General features: G+C 39.6%; 1 pseudogene; it reads right to left on the reverse strand.

Annotated features, from left to right (window-relative positions):
* The window catches only part of LOC149195081 (receptor-like protein kinase THESEUS 1), an 85,465-nt pseudogene that overhangs the window by 8,023 nt on the left and 58,834 nt on the right, over nucleotides 1-18,608 (reverse strand).

Raw genomic sequence — 18,608 nt, forward strand, 5'->3', positions numbered from 1 at the left:
AAAGAATAGACAACAAACTTCTCAATGAGTTGTTGCCTTCAGAAATACTCGAGATCAAGGTATCCAAAACTGCCTTTCACAGTAGTGCTCACATGTGTCTGGTCTAATGTATGTCTAGTTTTTGATAGACCAAAACTTGCCACCTTAGCAAGAAGACTCTCATCTAGAAAAATATTTTTTCTCTTCACATCATGGTGAATAATCCCCTATGCTGCCCTAGTATGAACACAATGGAGGCCTCTTGCCACCCCTATACTTATTTCAAGCCTTTGTTTCTAGGACAGAGATGGAAGATCCATCCCATGCAAATGACTCCTTAGAGGCCCATTGTCCATGTATTCATAAACCAAAATAATTTCTAAGCATTCCTCACAGTATCCAATTAGAGAAACAAGATGGCGTTTTTGAAATTTAGGCAATATCTCAATTCCTATTTGGAATTCTGTGAGACCTTGCTCAGATCTGGGATAATCTTGTTGAACTGCAACTTTGGTCCCATCTTCTAGTCCACCTTTATAAACTTCACAAAAAATTCCCATGTCGAATATAAAATTTTCATCAAAGTTGTTGGTGGATTATTGCATCTCTGCAAATGTAAAGAATTGACCCATACTTGAAGGTGTAGATGAAACATAGCTACCAGTACCATGATTGAGAGACTTGAATTTCTTTTTAATAATATAATAATATCATAAAGAGGATAATATATTATTAATAATAATTTTGATGATTAAGTTAAAACAATTGAGATTGATTAAGGACAAGTTAAGTGATTTTCCATCATATATATGATTACGAATTGATGGAAGGTGATTTACTATTTTTGGAAAGTCATTGTTGAAAATATAGACATGACTTTTTTTTTTAGAATGTCATTCTAGAAAGGTCAGAAATGAAATTTTATTCAAGGAAATTCATCGCGGGAACTCGGGGAAACTTTGTTGGCCTTAGTTTCTAAATTCCCACCATGCAAAGGAAGAGGCAACCAGGTTGGAGGGGAGTTCTTTCACTTTGATTTTGGGTGGATATACATGCAATACCCTATTTTTAGTAGTCTTAATGGAGAAAAAGCTCCAACAATTGATCCAATAATAGGTCTCATCTTCCCATTTTTTCCTTTGGAGTTCATAGGACTATTGCCATGAATAGGATAGGGCTCATCCAGACTTCCAGCAGGACTACTAATCTTCATTATTTCCAACCCGTTTAGTATAACATTAACATTGGTATTAACATATAGAGGACTTGTCGGACCAACTTCTCCCCAACTAAAGTGTTGGCAACAAAGTCTCGGTAAAAAGACACATCCAACCCCCTTGCCTTGCTAGACATATCAAAGTCGGCTAATGCAGATTAACCATTGATATAGGCACTGCAAATCAATAGATATATAGCTCCTGATATCAAAAAAATGCATTTAAACAAAATATGTGAGAATAGAGTCCACACTAAAAGTCCAAGAAATGTTGAAATTTTGGGTTTATAGTACTAGATGCACTCACAACCATTTCTTGTGTTGTTGCATAGACCATGTTAGGATAAATAATGTCACTAAAAAGAGCATTGTATTTGATAAAGCTGGGATTAATAGAAGCACTCTTAGCAATAGTTTTTATCTTCAAATACTTCTAAACAGTCTCCCAAACTCTTCACAAAGTATCATTCCTAGAATCGATCTTAGTTCCTCCCATATTAATCATATAGACTATCTCCAGAGCTACGCCAGAGAGTGAATAACCATCCACAAGAGGCTGAATAGACAGATCTCTCATTGGTATCTACTATCAACCCATCAGGGGCCGAGACAACCTTAATGGCATTGACAAATGCTAGAGACCTTTACCTTTGCCATCATTCTTCCATCTTGTAGTAACATGGCAGTCCTAAAACTAGGTGTGGAGATCCATGAAGAAATAAATAGAAATGGGTTTCTGTATGATGTGGTTGTAGAAAATGCCCTCATAGACATGTATGCAAAATGTGGAAGTATATGGAAGGCACGTGAATTGTTTAACAAAATGATTCAATAAAATGTTGTCTCGCAGACAACCATGCATGCAGGATATGCACAGAATCAACTCATTGATGAAGCCCTAAATTTCTTTAAGGAAATGCCTCAATGGAATGTGGTCTCATGGAATACCATGATTGTGGAATTTAGACAAAATGAGCATTGTAAGGAAGCCCTGAAGCTATTTTTTTAAATGAAATTGATGGTCATAAGAGCTAATTCAAAAACATTTGTTAGTCTTCTTCCAACTTGTGTTGGCTTCGAGCAGGGTATGGAAATCCATCAAGAAATAATTCAAAATGGATTTCAATTTTGATGTTGTGGTGATGACTTAACTTTTTGATATGTATGATAGGCATGTCATTGTAATTATTAAGCAAAATGCATCATAGAGACCTCAGGTCATGGAATGTAATTATTACAGGTTATACACATTATGGACTTGTTTAGGAAGCCCTGGAACTCTTTAGGGAAATGCCTGATGTGAATGTAGTCTCATGGAATGCATTGATAACAGTATTTGCATAGAATGGGCATGGTGTAGAAGCCTTGGATATTTTTCAACAAATTTAATCCACAAGTATGAAGCCATACTCAAAAACATTTGTTAGTATTCTTCTAGTATGTGTCAATTTAGAAGCTTTGTAATAGGGTATGGAGATCCGTGATAAAATAGGTAGAAAAGGATTCATGTTTGATGTCATGGGGGTGAATTCCTTGATAGAAATGTATGCAAAATGTGGGTGCATTCATAAGGAAGTTGAATTATTTGAGAAAATGCCTCAATGAGATATAGTCTCATGGAATGCAATGATTGTAGGATACACAACAATGAGATATAGTCTCATGGAATGCAATGATTGTAGGATACACAATGCATGACTAGGGCAAGGAGGCACTAAAACTCTTTGAAAAAATGAACCATTATGGGATGAACCCGAATCATGTGACCTTAGTGTTTTATCTGCATGCAGCCATGCAAATTTAGTTGATGAAGGCTATAAATATTTTTACTGCATGAGAGAACATTATCAGATCACACATGCAATGGAGCACTATATATATGTGTATGTTTGGCCTTCTTGGCTGAGCTAGCTGTTTGTATGAAGCACAAAAATTTATCAATAAAATTTCAATAAAATTTGATGCAATTATATGGAGTTGTTTGCTCAGTTCGTGTAAACTACATAATAATATGAACCTAGCAGAATGCATGGTAAAATATCTTTCTGAGCTAGACCCTAACAATCTGGCCCCTTACATGCTTCTCTTAAATATTTATGTTTCAGCTGGTAAGTGGATTAAAATTGAAAGGGTATAAAAAATGATGAAAGATAAAGGCCTAAAAAAGACTCCTCAGTGCAGTTGGATTAATATCAATAGACAAATACATGTTTTCCTTACAACAAACAGATCACATGCACAAACAGAGGAAATCTATTCAATTTTATCTTGGGAGATGAAGGTGGTTGGGTGTCTTCTTAATAGGAGGTTTGTACTAAATTCTATGAAGGAGGAGAAGGAGAATTTTTTTTTTCTACAATAGTGAGAAGCTTACCATTTCATTTGGTTTGTTAAACACATCTCCTAGAACAACCATTCGAATTGTCAAGAACCTTTGAGTATGTGGTGATTGTCACTTTGCACCCAAATTAATTTCCAAGATTGTTTCCTGCAAAATCATTGTGAGGTTACCATCATTTCAAGGATGGAGATTGTTGATGTGGAAATTATTCATGATGCTAAGTGGAGCAAGCTATAAGCATAAGCTTGAATTATATCCTTGTATGAAGAAATTAACTATACAAGGTAATGTTTGGATATCTGGTGTGTGATGTTGTTCTTTGATTGGCAAAATCAGTATGTGGATTAACTGTGGAAATTCATTGCCTACATCTACTAATGGCACATATCTTCCTAACCATTTAGCAGGATGATGATTGTTTAGATGCCATATTTATTGATCTCTAAAATCTTTGCTAGACAAGAGGCTTGAGTATAATGTGAACCTCTCAAGCCATACAGAGAAATGGGAACATGAACATGGAACAGACCCTGAATAAGAGATATGCAAAGAGAGAATTGGGGTTCCCAGTACACCTGAAGTTTCTGTTGAAGCTTGAGCTTTTCCATATTAAAACCAAATAAGATTTTCTGCAACATTTCTTCTATTTCCATATGGCCCGCATTTGACTCTTTGAAGTGATTATATGAGCTAAATGAACCATGTTACTATAATAACTCAATCACTCGATCTCTCCATCCAAGCGATGGCGATTTTTTTTTTACATATATAAGTGCTTCTGCATGTAAATGAGAATGTCACTGCAAATGAGAATGTCACTGCTCTGTCACTATGAATGAGAATGTCACGAGTCATAGGAGTCGATGGGTCTGGTGAGGAGGAGTGCTCGGAGCCACTGACTATGCGAGGGTGGACAGGCTTCCAAACTAAAGAGGAGGTGTGTACCTCTAGACTGCAGTCACGTTGGGGAGAGACAAAGGGAGTTGACTGTGTATAGGAGTGTGAGGGGACCAGAGTAACAAGGAGTTGACGTCGAACATTAACAATGTGAGGGACCAATGTGTATACCGATTCGAACCAATGGGAGTGCTATTGTAAACTGTGATATGGAGTGGTGGTCATTCCTCCTTCAAAGAATGTTGCAAGTTCGATATATGGATTCAATTATGGTATGGAAGGTGAGGTCAGTTGGGAGGAGTCGACTATGGAGAGGTGTCGAGACCAACAGCCCAACTAGGGTGCCAAGATTGCGGGAGTTCAGCACAACCGTGCTCTAGTATGGACTTTGCAGGTATAATGTATGGAAGGGAAGAGTATGGGCAACGATGCCCGATGGTAAAGGGTTGAGTGTGGTATATGTTGGTATAGTTCGAGTGGGAGGAAGTAACTAGGTTGTATGAGAAACCACTGGGGTAGCGCAGGTGTACAAGAGCAACCAAACGCATACAAACACATTCAAATGCATACAAGATGCAGAGAATGGAGCAATGGAAGAGGTGTTAGTTCCGCAAAATAGGCAAAACAAGAGGGAGTTACAAGGGAAAAAAAGCTAAAATGGAGCTGGCTCTGATACCATGTCAGGCCATGAGATAACTCCTCAAATGGATTATTGTGTATTGCATTAAGACTGATCATGAATATATACATGAAGGGAGAGACTCTTGGGCTTCATATCCCAGTGTCTCTTCATTTCCTATTCTCCTTATTTTCTATTTACACTATTTTACACAAATACCCTAATCCCAAAGATTAGGTGCCAACACAATCAATCACAAAAGCATTCCTTATATAGAAAACTCACTAATTTTAACCATTCAAATTGCCTTTAATAGAAGGAACGAAGGCACAAGTTTAATCATTGTTTTGGTGAGCATGAGTTGGTGAGACCAAGCAATAGGAAGCACAAGTTTGTGTGTGTTTCTTGTGAGAGGAAGAGTGTGCAAGAGAATCTTGTGCACAAGTTGGTAGAGGGTGGTAGAGATAAATAGTCTTGCAAGGGTTTCAAGCTTAGATCAAGCAGGAAAGACAAGTGTGTCTTTCAGATTGAAACAACTGTTTTTTGTAAGATATCAATTACTTAGTTTTTTCTATCAATAAAATTCTCATCAAGGGGAGGGTTTTTCCCAGTTGGGTTCCCTACTAAAAAAAATTGTGTCTTGAATTGTGTGACCGTGTTTTATTTTTGTTCCTAATTCTGCTGCAAATTGAGTAGAGAAATTTTGTGTTTGTAAGAGAAGAAAATGTTTTTAGATTGTTCTTATCAACAGATCAGAATTTCATGGAAATTCTACATGGTATCAAAGCTCTTGGAACAGATTTAAGATCATCACAAGTGCATCACACAAGGAAAAGGAGGTTTGTGGAAGCTGAGTCCCTTAGGTATTGGTTTGAAGTGAAAGGAGGCCGAGATAGTATTTCTTCTTGTGTTTCAAGACAGTCAAGATTGGGTAGGTGGTGGTTGTGTGACAAGGTTGAAGTCCATAACGTTTTTTGCGCAAGATTAGTGAGCATATTCTCTTCAGAATAGGTTGTAATAGCTCTGTGTCTCTTATAAATAGATTGATCTCAAGTAACAAAGATTTGGGAGGGTCATAAGGCCTCAAAATAAGTTGCTACAAGGGTCGAGTAGAACCCAGGAACAGCACAAGTGGAAAGGTTGATAGAAGAAGGCTCAGCGCAGGTGTTGAAAGCAATAGCAGGCCGAGAGGAGGGTTGTAACAACTGCTACAATAGCCCTAACCAGGGCCAAAGGTTGTTGACACTTGTACAAGCACAGGTCCGGAATAATTGAGAAAGAAGTTGATCCTTCAAGTGTGATATTCCACCTTTCAAGTATCGTTTTGATGTTAGGTTGGTAGAGGTCATGTTTGGACAGAAGTGGGTAGCTTGTGTACAAGTTGAAACACTATTAGAGGGCTGTTAGAAGAAGCCCTAAGTTCAATCCTTGTGAAGGAATACAATATTGATTGGAGAGGCTGAATTATTCGAGCACTAAGTACATCTTCTTATGAAGGACTACAAGACTATTAGTGGGCCACTTTTTTAGAGAGCTCTTAGGGGAAGCAATATGTCTTACCAAGGGTTGAGAGAAGATCACTATATAGAGGGAGCATCGAACTTCATAGCTTGGAAAGGGAGTACCACAATAGTGCTGGAAGATAATGAGGTGGGAGAGTACATCAAGCATGCTATAGTACCACCTCAAGACCCCCAACAATTGGCCCAACATAATAAGAATGATATCAAGGCAAAGATGATCATTTAAGAAGGGGTCAAATATCAAATAGTGCCTCGTATCCATGAGAAGAAGACGTCATATGAGATGTATAATGCAATCCTGATCAGAGTACCAGTGATACCATGAACCTTACTCTTAAGGAGAAATTGAGGAGTATCCGGATGAGAAAGGATGAGCCCATCACCCAATATTTGACAAGGTTCACTCAGGTACAAGATGAACTAGGTGGGGTGGGAGAGGTTGTATCTGATCATGGTCTTGTGGGTTTTGCCTTACTTGGACTTCACAAATCGTCGAAAGGGTTCCAGGATGTTTTTAGTGGGAGAGAGAACTTCCTAAAGTGGGAAAGGTTTTCGACTGACTACATACAAGAAGAGATCCGAAGATGAAACATAGAAGGGAGATCGGTTATGACAGAGGATGAGGAGAAATATGCTCTGGAAGGCAAGGGTAACAAGGCTAAGAGCAATAAGGGCTAAGGAGAGGTTGGGTCTAATGAGAAGGGCAAGAAGAAGGATCTACGTAATATCAAGTGCTTCCATTGACATGAGTTTGGACATTATTCTTCTAAGTGTGTTGGTAAGAAGAAGGGGGTCGAGAAGGATCATGTTGTTGCATCAGCAAACATACATGAATTTTTTGCCCAGTTCAAGAAGGATATCTCATTGATGTCTTGCATGGCAAGATCCACAAATAACCATATGTGGTATATTGATTCAAGAGATTCCTTCCACATGACTGGGAATAGGAAGAGTTTCAGCCACCTGAAGGAGGACATACAGGTTCAAATTGAGCTAGGAGATGATGATCAGTATGCAACTAGAGGAGTTGGTACTGTCAGCTTTCATAGGGAGTCAGGTAATTCCTTTCACCTCAAAGATGTTCTTTATGTTCTAGGATTGAGGCAAAAAAAAAAATTGATAGCCACCCATGAGGACAAGGGATATGAGGTCATCTTCAGCAGAGGTAAGGCGTGACTCCAACACTTAGCTTTTGGATGTAAGAAGCAGATAAGTTTGAGGGTGAAGAATCTATACAAGTTGCAGGTAGAGACAGGTGCAGCCTTGAGCAACAAGGCAGGTAGTGCATAGAGCAGAGAAGTGATGGTTGAGCGAGCGCAGGATAGAGCCCTTAAGATGGATTCAAAACCACTATCTCAGTTTCAGTCTAAGCTAGTTGGAAATTGGGCTGACCAGTAGCATGATGATGATGATTACCATATCCCAGGCTGAGTGGAGGCAGCCACTCAATCATAGACTTCCAGTATTGGGAGAGTTCAAGCCAAGTGGGCAAAGGATTTGGTTACTGGAGATATGAAGAGATTTAAGCCTCCCAAAATCAAGAAGCAGCCACAGAGATACACAGGGTACATGGAATGTTTTACTAAAGTGGTGGACTCGCAGAGAATGGTGGGAAAGAGCAGGTCTTCAAAGAAGGTTCCACAAAAGAAAGAAAGGAATTCTTCTATTTCAGAGGGAACAACTGCAACAACGGAGAACTTGGTAGAGTTGAAGACAGCTCTAGGTGGATGAGGCTCTTCCACGAACACCTTCCTCACTAAGAGGGAGTGTTGGAAATATTAGCGAGAAAAGGTTGTGCCTTAATAATAGGAGCCAAAACAAGTTCCTTACTGTGCATGACTCAAGTTCCTAAAATGTTGTTAATGTTCAATGTGGAGGGTCTATTGGTGGTAAGCCACCATCTATTCATGTGGATGAATTTATGGCTAGACAACATGAATTCCAATAGCTAGTAGCTTCAGCTGGTGGAGACCTACAGAAACCTGTGGAAACATTGCCACCTGATACTAAGAGTAGTGTTGATAAAAATACTAAATCTAGATAACTGAAGTCTCACCTTGAAGGTGACTTATAGGAAATCAATATTAAGTTGGAAGTTGTTTTTGAATTAGAATACTTGTTGAATCATAATCATACTTGTTGAATAAACAAACAAACAACTTATTAAGGATCCAGAAGACTTAAAGCATCCATATCCACTATATCCACTATATCAAAAGTGTTGTCCAAATTTTTGAAATTGAAGTTGATCTTCTCTCGAGATCATTTGAGGATTTGAAAATGGAACATCAAGTTGTTGCCCCACAAGGGAATGAAAGGACATTAATTATGCTCGTAAATTATACCCACCAACATTGTTGGGTGTAGGTGTCCTCAAAGGAGGATGAACATGTGTTAATATTGGAAACTAGGGCCAAACTCCATGTGGGTCATCCTATTAATGGCAGCTGATATTTTTCTTGGATCCATCTCATCGAGAGGTGTAGGATTTATCTAAAGATCATATGATTCTGATAAGTATTCATGGAGATATGAATTTATTTGTGTTATGGGACAATTTGTCAAGGTCGGCCAGTAACCAAATAAACCCCACTTGTGCTCAACATTTTAGTTTAAATAGAGGTGGCCTTCAAGTCATTTCTAGACACTCACTTGGGATATCTTCCTCTCTTCTTGTCTTTGGGTTTTAGAAGACATAGTCGTAGATCAAAGAAGCCCTAACGTAGCCTATGAAGAAGTAATAATACGCAGTCATGAAGGGTCTAAGGAGAGACCTTACGACGCTGTCAAAAAGGAAGCCTATATGTTGTCCTAAGCGTGGTATGGATATACCCTAGCCATAGCAAGCCTAGAAGAGAATAGTGAGGAGTTGGGAAGCTATTCCAGGAGGTCGAGGGGTTGTGGAAGAGGGCCACAACCCATATCTTGAGGTTGAGAGGTAGGGGGATTATTTTGGGGTGGTTAGGTGAAGGAATATCCCCTAGAAGGGTTGCCTTAGCTAAGGGACAGCTTGTTGTAGCAAACCACAGTAGATAAGAGGAGGCCGAAGGGTGGAATAGAGGTTGGAACAGCCGAGCATTGCAGTCCAGGATTTCCTCCCCTCTTAGAAAGGCAGATACATTTGTGGAGGGCTATTCTTGCCACATTTTGAAGGTTGTTAGGATTGTTGTTAGAATGCCCTAACCCGTCCAACAATGCAGCAAACAGAGAAGCCCCAAAACGATGATGATGATACATTGAAGCATCATGATGATGGAAGCAGCATGATGATGATATATTGCAGTAGCATGATGATGAATGTTGTAGCGTGATGGGTATAGTGATGAAGTGTATCATAGCATAATGAGGGGTAGCACAATGGTGAGGTGCAGTAGTATGATATAGCAAGTTCATGGTGCTGCAAGTATAGCACATTGGGACAACAACATGATAATTAGTGTAGCGAGCATGCAAGGGACAACAAGCAAGCAAGGTGTAGCAAGCACACAGGTTAGTATGGCAACATGGTGCAACAATGTCACATGATGGGTATAGTCATGATTGATGAATCATGATGAGATGAAGCATAGCGATGATTGATACAACATGGTGCAGCACAGTGAGGTGTAACATTGATGACGAAATGCAACACAATGATAGGTGAAGGAGTCACCTTAGAGAATCAGTTGAAGCAGCATGTCTTCAACTTATCTCATGTATCATCTTCATAGAGATGATCTATGCTCTTATCTAGATAAGTCAAAGTGTTGACTTCTATTGTAAATGTACTATCTTTCTCTCTCTCTATCTACTGAACTATTGAAGAACATATAAGAACAATTGACGAAGGGTTTCCCCACATTGGGGTTTGTCCCTGGCTAACGCCCAATCTTGTGTCCTCTTGTATTGGCTTGTCTTCTGTGATTTATATTTATGTTCTATCTGCAGTTTACTTTAATGCTAATGTGATTTCTAATCTCGAAAAGATATTGAGATAACTGTGAAAATTGAAATAAATTGCTCTAGCATAGAACATACCTAAACTTAACAACATGAGAATTCCAGTGGTTGGAATCCATATTGCATACAAAATCATAAATGCTCCAATGAAAGCTTAAATGAAATTTAAAAACTTCAGCAAAAACACCATGAATGCTCAGCATCCCTGGCACCCCATTTTCAGGAATCCTCTATCTTATAAACCCACAAGCTAAATTTTGCAGGAACGAGATTAGAGTTTGTGACACAAATACAAGATCTGTAAATTGCAAATCCAATTCAGGGAGGAACCTAATTGGGTATAAATCGAACCAAAACTAGCATCCCAAGAGAGGATTTCCTGGTCATTCGCTTCAATTTGAAATAAAAGAAGATTGGTGGCAAGAATGCCATAATTGCATAAAAAAGTAAAGAATCACACAAATGTCCTCGACAAGATTTTGTGCCTCTTCCTGAACCACAATGAAGAGAAGGACGAGTGTTTATTCATTAATCCCTTTGTTTTTTTGTTATAACAATTTGATTTTGTTTGTGTTTGAAGTTCATGGGAATGAACATTGCAATGCAAGATTGTAATCATCTAGTATTTCTAATTTTCCAATGTAATCAAGCGGTCTAGGGATTAGTTTCAAACCTAGGATGTGTTGAGAATAGAGTTCAATCTCTAGAGAAGAGCACAATTGTGAATAGCTTATTTGTATTTGACGCACATCTTGGAACACTAATTTTAATGACCTAAAAAATTGCAAACTTCTTCAATAATAAGGCAATATCAGAGAGTGGAACATATTTATCCAACAATTTTATCAGACACAAGAATAAAAAGAAACATTAAATGATAATAGATTATAGCTTGTTAAAGGACATGAATGCTTTGAAAACTATGCCCTGGACTAAAATTTGCCAAGGTCAATATTTACCTCATAATTGAGGACAACTTGTTGAAGGACAACGATGCTTTCAAAACCACATCTTGGATGTGAATGCCTTCATGGATACATCTTGCACTAAAATTCACCAAGCTCAATATCTACCTAACGCTTTTACAGAATCCACAAAATTGAAAGGGCGCTTTTACATCATATTTGAAACATCTTGTATAGCAAAATTTAGTGGGTTAAATAAAAACAGAATAATAAATTTCTCACTCACTAGGGTTGGGAAAAAATATTCAACGATCATTTGGGGCAACATAAAAAGAGAGCATTTGTAGGATAAAAAATGTATCTGCATATTAATGAAAACCGCTCCTGCAAAACTCCTAGACCAGTAGCTACAAACTCTACAGGAATTCCTCCCTATAAAACATCGACTTCTACATAAGCAAGTGGCTCAAATGAATCCACAAGAAGTTGAGATTTATGACCTACAATTTCATGTTGTTCATCATGATCTTCTTATGGTTCTGGAAGCATAGCCATTACTAGATACCTCTTAGACTTGAAATCAAGAAGGGAGTTATATTCAAGTAACCAAAAATGAGCATCATGCAATGGTAAATGTTGAATAAGATTGTTTAAATCTAATCAGCATGCACTTAGCATCGATAGAAAATCTTCCATATCATCTTCGGAAAGATTAGAAATGGCATGAAGGCTCTCCCAAATGAAGAGGAATGGAGCCCAACCAAAAGGGAAATCCTCACATGTGTTTCCTCAGCTTTCGTTGCACCAAAGGTTGGACTCGCCTAAGGGATCACTGCAGCAACCTCCATTGACAACATCTCAATGCAAAGCACCCTCAACTTATCCCGCAGGTAGGGGTCGATCTACTTTCACTCTTCTAGGAAGAGGCTAGCAATGGATTCAACAAACTTGAGGATTTTATCGAAGAGAGGAGACTTCAATCCATATGGGATCACAATGTGATGACAATTTCAGTTTTTTGGATTTGGCTTCCATAGAAAAATAGTTTAGAGTGTAAGATTGAGCTCCAAATGGAATGTACAAAATTTATCTTTGGTATTTATCTGCAGCTTCATGTCCAAAGCGGTAATGAGATAGTTTTTACAGTGTAAATCAAAATCTAAATGTACTAGAATGGTAGTCTCATGATTTTAAAGATGAACTTAAAGTTGGGAAAGACTCACCATGTTTTAAATATATCGAGAAGAAGACAACTGCTTTAGGAAGATAAATATTGCCAATGACAAGAATAATAGATGTATCTGAGTTTTTTAATGATAACGGTTCATAGCTCTGGAAAACCCTGTAGAGCTACCTTATTTCCCTATAGAGCTATGGAATTTTAGTTATCTGGCACTAAACACAGTGTTTGTAAGTTGGATAATAGAATTGAGACTCTCACAGAGTCAATCACGTGACTTGAACTTTGGATCAAACTGCATACAACAAGCACGCTAGTATCATTCTTGGACCAAACTCCATCATTGATTTCCAAGGCCAAAAACCACACTCCTCTACACAAGGTTCGATGTAATTGCCTGTTCCGATGGTAGTTTGACTCGGATGGTAGTTTAGAAAAAAAGGTGAACTATGTTTACCTGCAGCCGTGATGCGGAGAAGAGAGATATGTGAGGCCAACAGACAAATATCTCGCTAGCTAGGTCTAGATGTTTAGGTACAACATGAATAAATCCAGTCCTCAGTATCCTCCACCAGAATCACTTCCTATCCATGAAAATTTGATTTATTTGATATTGCATCTGCCGCAATCAATGGACTGAATATTAGCATTCGATATTGGGTCTTCTGCCATCAATGGACTGAAGATTTGATATTGGCTTTCGATCTAGGGTTCAATGATAGTAAAACCATATCATTTTCCCACATTATGGAAAATTTATTGGGATATCATTTTCCCGCACTGTGAAAAGTTTATGGTTGGGAGGGATGGACTGAAGATTTGATATTGGTTTTCGATCTTGGGTCCAATGGTAGTAAAACCATATCATTTTCCCGCATTATGAAAAATTTGTTGGGATATCATTTTGTGGCATTGTGAAAAATTTGTGGTTGGGAGGGATATTATTAAGCAAAATTAAAGTTTAAATTTTTTAAAAGTGTTAAATTTTCCAATGTTCAAAAAATATACACAATGTTTTATTTACACTTTTACATATTTTAATTGTATTTGAGGATTTTACATGTTTTTGGTTGAGATATTAGGTAGTATTTATTAGAATAATAAATAAAAATAATTTAATTTTAAAGTTATGTTTTTATGTAATGATTTTGTTATTAAAGTTTATAGAGGTAAATGTGAGATGTTGGAAGGAAACAAGTGCTTTTAACCTAGTTGTATTGAAAACGTTTAGGTGTTTTTACATATTAAGTGGGTAAAAATAAAATAGAGTATATAGTAAATGGATTTAATTAAAGTGTTAGTTTATTAACATTCATATGTCAAATTTGGAAGGAGTAGAATACACATCTTTCTTTAGGTTAAATATATTCAACTTGTTGTGCCAATGAGGTTGTAAGACCCTATGTTTTCATCTTGAGAAAATGGAGTTCTCTCCTAGTCATTCACATAGTTTACGTTGTTATAAGAAAAGTAGGTGTGTTTCCTTAAGACGTGAACATTTCATTTTAAGTAGTGTGATAATGTGGTTTCAATGAAGCATTAAAATAGGGTATGAGCATGCACATTCGAGATGCTAGTGACATTAGCTTCTTCTTCAGGTTTGAGTGCACGTCTAAGAAGACTCTAACAAAGGTTGAAGAGTTTGAATAGTTAGATTGTTGGAGAGTTGTAGTCTCAATTAGAGGTTTAGAAAAGTAATTTAAGCACCATGAGAAGTTGTCAAGCAAACTTAAGACATTTGACAAGTTGCATGAAGGAAATTTGGTAGTGGTACTAAGTGAACATTCTTTGATCAAAGTTCATACCCTCTCCTTAGCACTACCACTTTGCAAGACGAAGAAGAAATGTGAAATATATGTGCAACAAACTAAATAAGTTGGCAAGGTTGTTGCAACATATATAGGTGGTCATGTCGTGTTGCAAAATGAGGTGTTGGCCCACTCCCCTTTTCGATAATTTGTCAACCTTTGAATTTGATTCCCCGTGAATGTGGTCAAATGATATGACCCTAAATATTCTAATAAGATCCATAATTTTAATCATCCTTTGATCCAATAAATAAGTGTACAAGGAAGTATAACCATTCATCCAATCTAAAACAACCTTTGAATCCCCTATGACTTGTAAGTTTAGATTGTTGAAGTGACGCAATTAAAATGACTAACATGAATGACTAATTCATATTATTGTAGTTTTTGTTAGGTAGTCATATTTTTGTTCCTAGACTAAATTAGGCATTCATGTTAGTCATTTTTAGTAGTATTACTTATTAGCTAGTTGTATATTTTAACTCGTGACTAAATTAGACATTTATGTTAGTCGTTTTTAGTTGGGTCTCTTAATATTTCTAATTTTTTGTAGTATTTCTGATCCAGATTTAAGCAGGAACGCAACAAATTACAGAGATAACCATATACACAAAGATGCAGCGGAAATAATACTTCATTTCATTAATGGAAAATACTGACATATGCTTACAAACAGAAATGTCAATAAACTAGCTAGGGCGATGGTAGCTTATCTCTGAGAAGAGATGTGATGGCTACATGCCTCTGAACTGTTCTGAACTGTATTACAATGAGGCTCGAAGGCCTATTTATTGTTGAGAAACAATGGAAAACCCTTCACATACCGAAACCTAACCCTAGAAGATGAAACGCCAAATTGTGGGCCCCGTTTGGGTAAATTGGTACATCAATTTCCCGGGGTCGTAACTTTGGCATACGATCTCCGTTTGATGCGTACGATAGCTCGTTAGAAAGATCTATCCGAGTACTACCACTTTGGGAGGCAACATAGGGCTCGATCACCCCAGAATTCCAAAAAAACATCGTTTAGGGCCTCAAAATGGCTCCGGAAGTTCAGGACCCGAAAAACTGCTAAAAATAGTAAACTGTGCTACAATTAAGGAAACTGAAAATGCTGAGAAAGACAATGGTGGGGGTCCAGGTGGACCTGGCAGGTGGCCACCAATATCCACCTGGATCATTCCTCCCCCCTTAGGAAGCAATGGTCCCCATTGCGTTGAGCTCCTCCATGAGATGAGGAAACCTCTGCTGAACTTGTTCCCTGGTGAGCCACTTGCCCTGCTGAAGGAGTTGGCCTGCTTTGACAACTCGATACAGTTGGATATGCTGTTGGCGAGTGTTCTTGATCTGTGTGTCCATGATCCGATCAGTTGCAGCTTGTTCCATGCAATCTGGATTTAATTCTGTGGGTTTGAGCTGTTCTGCAATGTCGGATGTGTCCAGCAATGGTGGAAAGTATGGCCGAAGGCGGTCCACATTGAACACTGGGTGCAGGCCAAGGAATGGGGGAATGCTGAGCTCAAATGCATTGTCTCCCATAGCCTTAGTAATGGTGTAAGGACCATATCGAAGTGGTCTCAATTTCCGATAGGCTCCAGTAAGGCGTTCCTTTTGCAAATGCAATCAGACTTTGTCGCCCACCTGAAACTTGTGTGGCACCTGGTGTTGATCATGTCGCTGCTTGTACTTGGCATTTGATTTCTCAAGAATGTCATGGACCTGCTGGCGAATATGTTGGATGCGCTCAATGAAGCTGGTGGCCTTATCTGTTTCGGACTGGACATGAGCTGAATTCATGTGAGTAGCTGCAAGTGGCATGGCCACATCAATGGGGCATAGTGGCTGGAATCCTAAACCCACCTGAAAAGGGCTATGGCCAGTGGAGCTGTGAAGAGCTCGGTTGTAGCTGTGCTGAACATAGGGGAGGCTCTCGTCCCATGTGCGTGGATGCTTTGAGTTATACATGCGCAGGATGTGCACAATCATCTTGTTGACAACCTCTGTCTGGCCATCAGTTTGAGGATGGAAGGCTGTGGACTTCGTGAGTTTGGTGTCCAGCATTGACCAGAGACTGGACCAAAATGTGCTGAGAAACCGACTGTCCCAATCTGAGATGATAGACTGTGGGATCCCAAAGTGCACCCACACTCGTTCAAAGAAGAGTTTAGCAGTGGCTTCTGCTGTGATATTCTTCTTGCAGGCCATCATAATGGCCATCTTTGAGAACCTGTCGACGACCACAAAAACACAGTCATTTCCATGCTTAGTGGAAGGAAGGCCTGACATGTAATCCATGGAGATGGATTCCCAAGGTCGACTAGGGGTAGGCAACGGGGTATAGAGGCCTTGCTTCTTAATGGTCGGTTTGGCAATGGCACAGGCAGTACATGATCGGATGTACTTCCCAACATCCTGTCGAAGATTCGGCCAATAGAAATAGTTTTGCAGTACTGCCACTGTTTTCTCGACCCCGAAATGCCCAGCAGCCCGACTGTAGTGTGCTTCCCAAATCATCTTGGCACGCTCGCTTGAAGGAACACAAAGGTGACCGAGGTGGCATAACAGGGCATCCTGGAGGTGAAAATCTGCAACCTGCCGACCCTCCAAGAGTGTCTGGTATGTGTGGCCGAATTCTGGGTCGCTTTTGTAGAGAAGTGGCCAATCAGAAGTCTCGTGCCCGCAAGAGTTGAGCACGGTGGTTAGCGCCATGATCGGTGGTCGACTGAGGCAATCTGCAACATTATTGGTGCTGCCCTTTTTATACTTGATATTCAAGTGAAACTGTTGCAGGTATGTAGACCACTTCTGATGGCGATCATTCTGCAATTTCCCTTGGGTCTGTATGAATTGCAGAGGTCGGTGGTCTGTGTGGATGACCGTTTCCTTCCCCAAAATGTAATGCTTCCATTGTCGGCAGGCCTGTACAATGGAATACATCTCTTTATCATAAGTGGGGTACTTCCGGACTGTGTCTGAAAGTGTTTCACTGTGATATGCCACTGGATGTCCATGTTGAGTAAGGACTGCCCCAATAGCATAGTCAGAGGCATCTGTCTCGACCTCAAATGGTTGTTGTAAATCTGGTAACGCGAGCACTGGTGCCGTGCAGAGGCGATCCTTCAACTCCCTGAATGCCTTCTGTTGAGATTCAGACCAAAAGAATTTTGCTTTCGCCCCGCCCTTGGTGACTTGACTCAAGGGCCAAGAAATATGAGAAAATCCCAACACAAACCTGCGGTAGAAGTTGGCAAGACCTAGAAAGCTGCGGAGCTCTGTTAGAGTGGTTGGAGAGGGCCAATCCCGAATGACTTGGACCTTGGCTGGATCGACATGCACCCCCTGTTCATCAATGATGTATCTCAGATACTGGACCTCGGTCATGCCAAAAGTGCATTTCTCCAAATTGGCACATAGCTTGTGTTGCCGCAGTGTTTGGAGAACCTGTCGGATGTGGTGGAGGTGCTCTTCCCAACTCTGGCTGAAGATCAGAATGTCATCCAAGTATACTACTACAAAGGAGTTGGTGAATGGCCGCAAGATGTCATCCATTAGCCTCATAAAGGTTGCAGGAGCATTCGTCAATCCGAAAGGCATGACCAACCATTCGAAGAGGCCCTCCTTGGATTTGAAGGCAGTCTTCCACACATCTGAGGGTTCAATTGGTACCTGGTGATATCCTGACTTCAGATCGATCTTGCTGAAATATTTCGCCCCCTTTAGTTGGTCTAGGAGGTCATCAATCCGCGGGATCGGGTACCTATTACGGACAGTGATCTTGTTCAGCGCCCGATAGTCAATACAGAGTCTCCACGTCCCATCCTTCTTCTGTACCAACACTATCGGGCTCCCACAGGGCGAAGAACTCGGACGGATGTGACCTTTCTGTAGGAGCTCCTGAATCTGCCTCTTGATTTCATTGTTCTCCAGAACGGAGCGCCGATAAATTGGTCCATTGGGTAGCGGCGCACCTGGGGTCAGATCAATGGAGTGCTTGACTTGACAGTGCAGAGGAACCCCTGCCGGGGAGGTGAAGATGTCTTTGTACTCCTCCACAATCTTGTCCATTTGTAGCTGCCGTGCAGAGGGACCTCGTTTGGAGGCCGCGGCCACTGTCTTCTTCTTCCCTTGAGGGCGTATCATCAGGAAAACAAATTTCCTGGTTTTGGAAATGATCTTACTGCATTGTTTTGCAGTAATCAAA

This window comes from Pinus tabuliformis, chromosome 2_2, assembly GCF_031772625.1.
Source record: "Pinus tabuliformis cultivar Carrire ecotype Pingquan chromosome 2_2, CPIR1, whole genome shotgun sequence".
NCBI classification, from domain to species: domain Eukaryota; kingdom Viridiplantae; phylum Streptophyta; class Pinopsida; order Pinales; family Pinaceae; genus Pinus; species Pinus tabuliformis.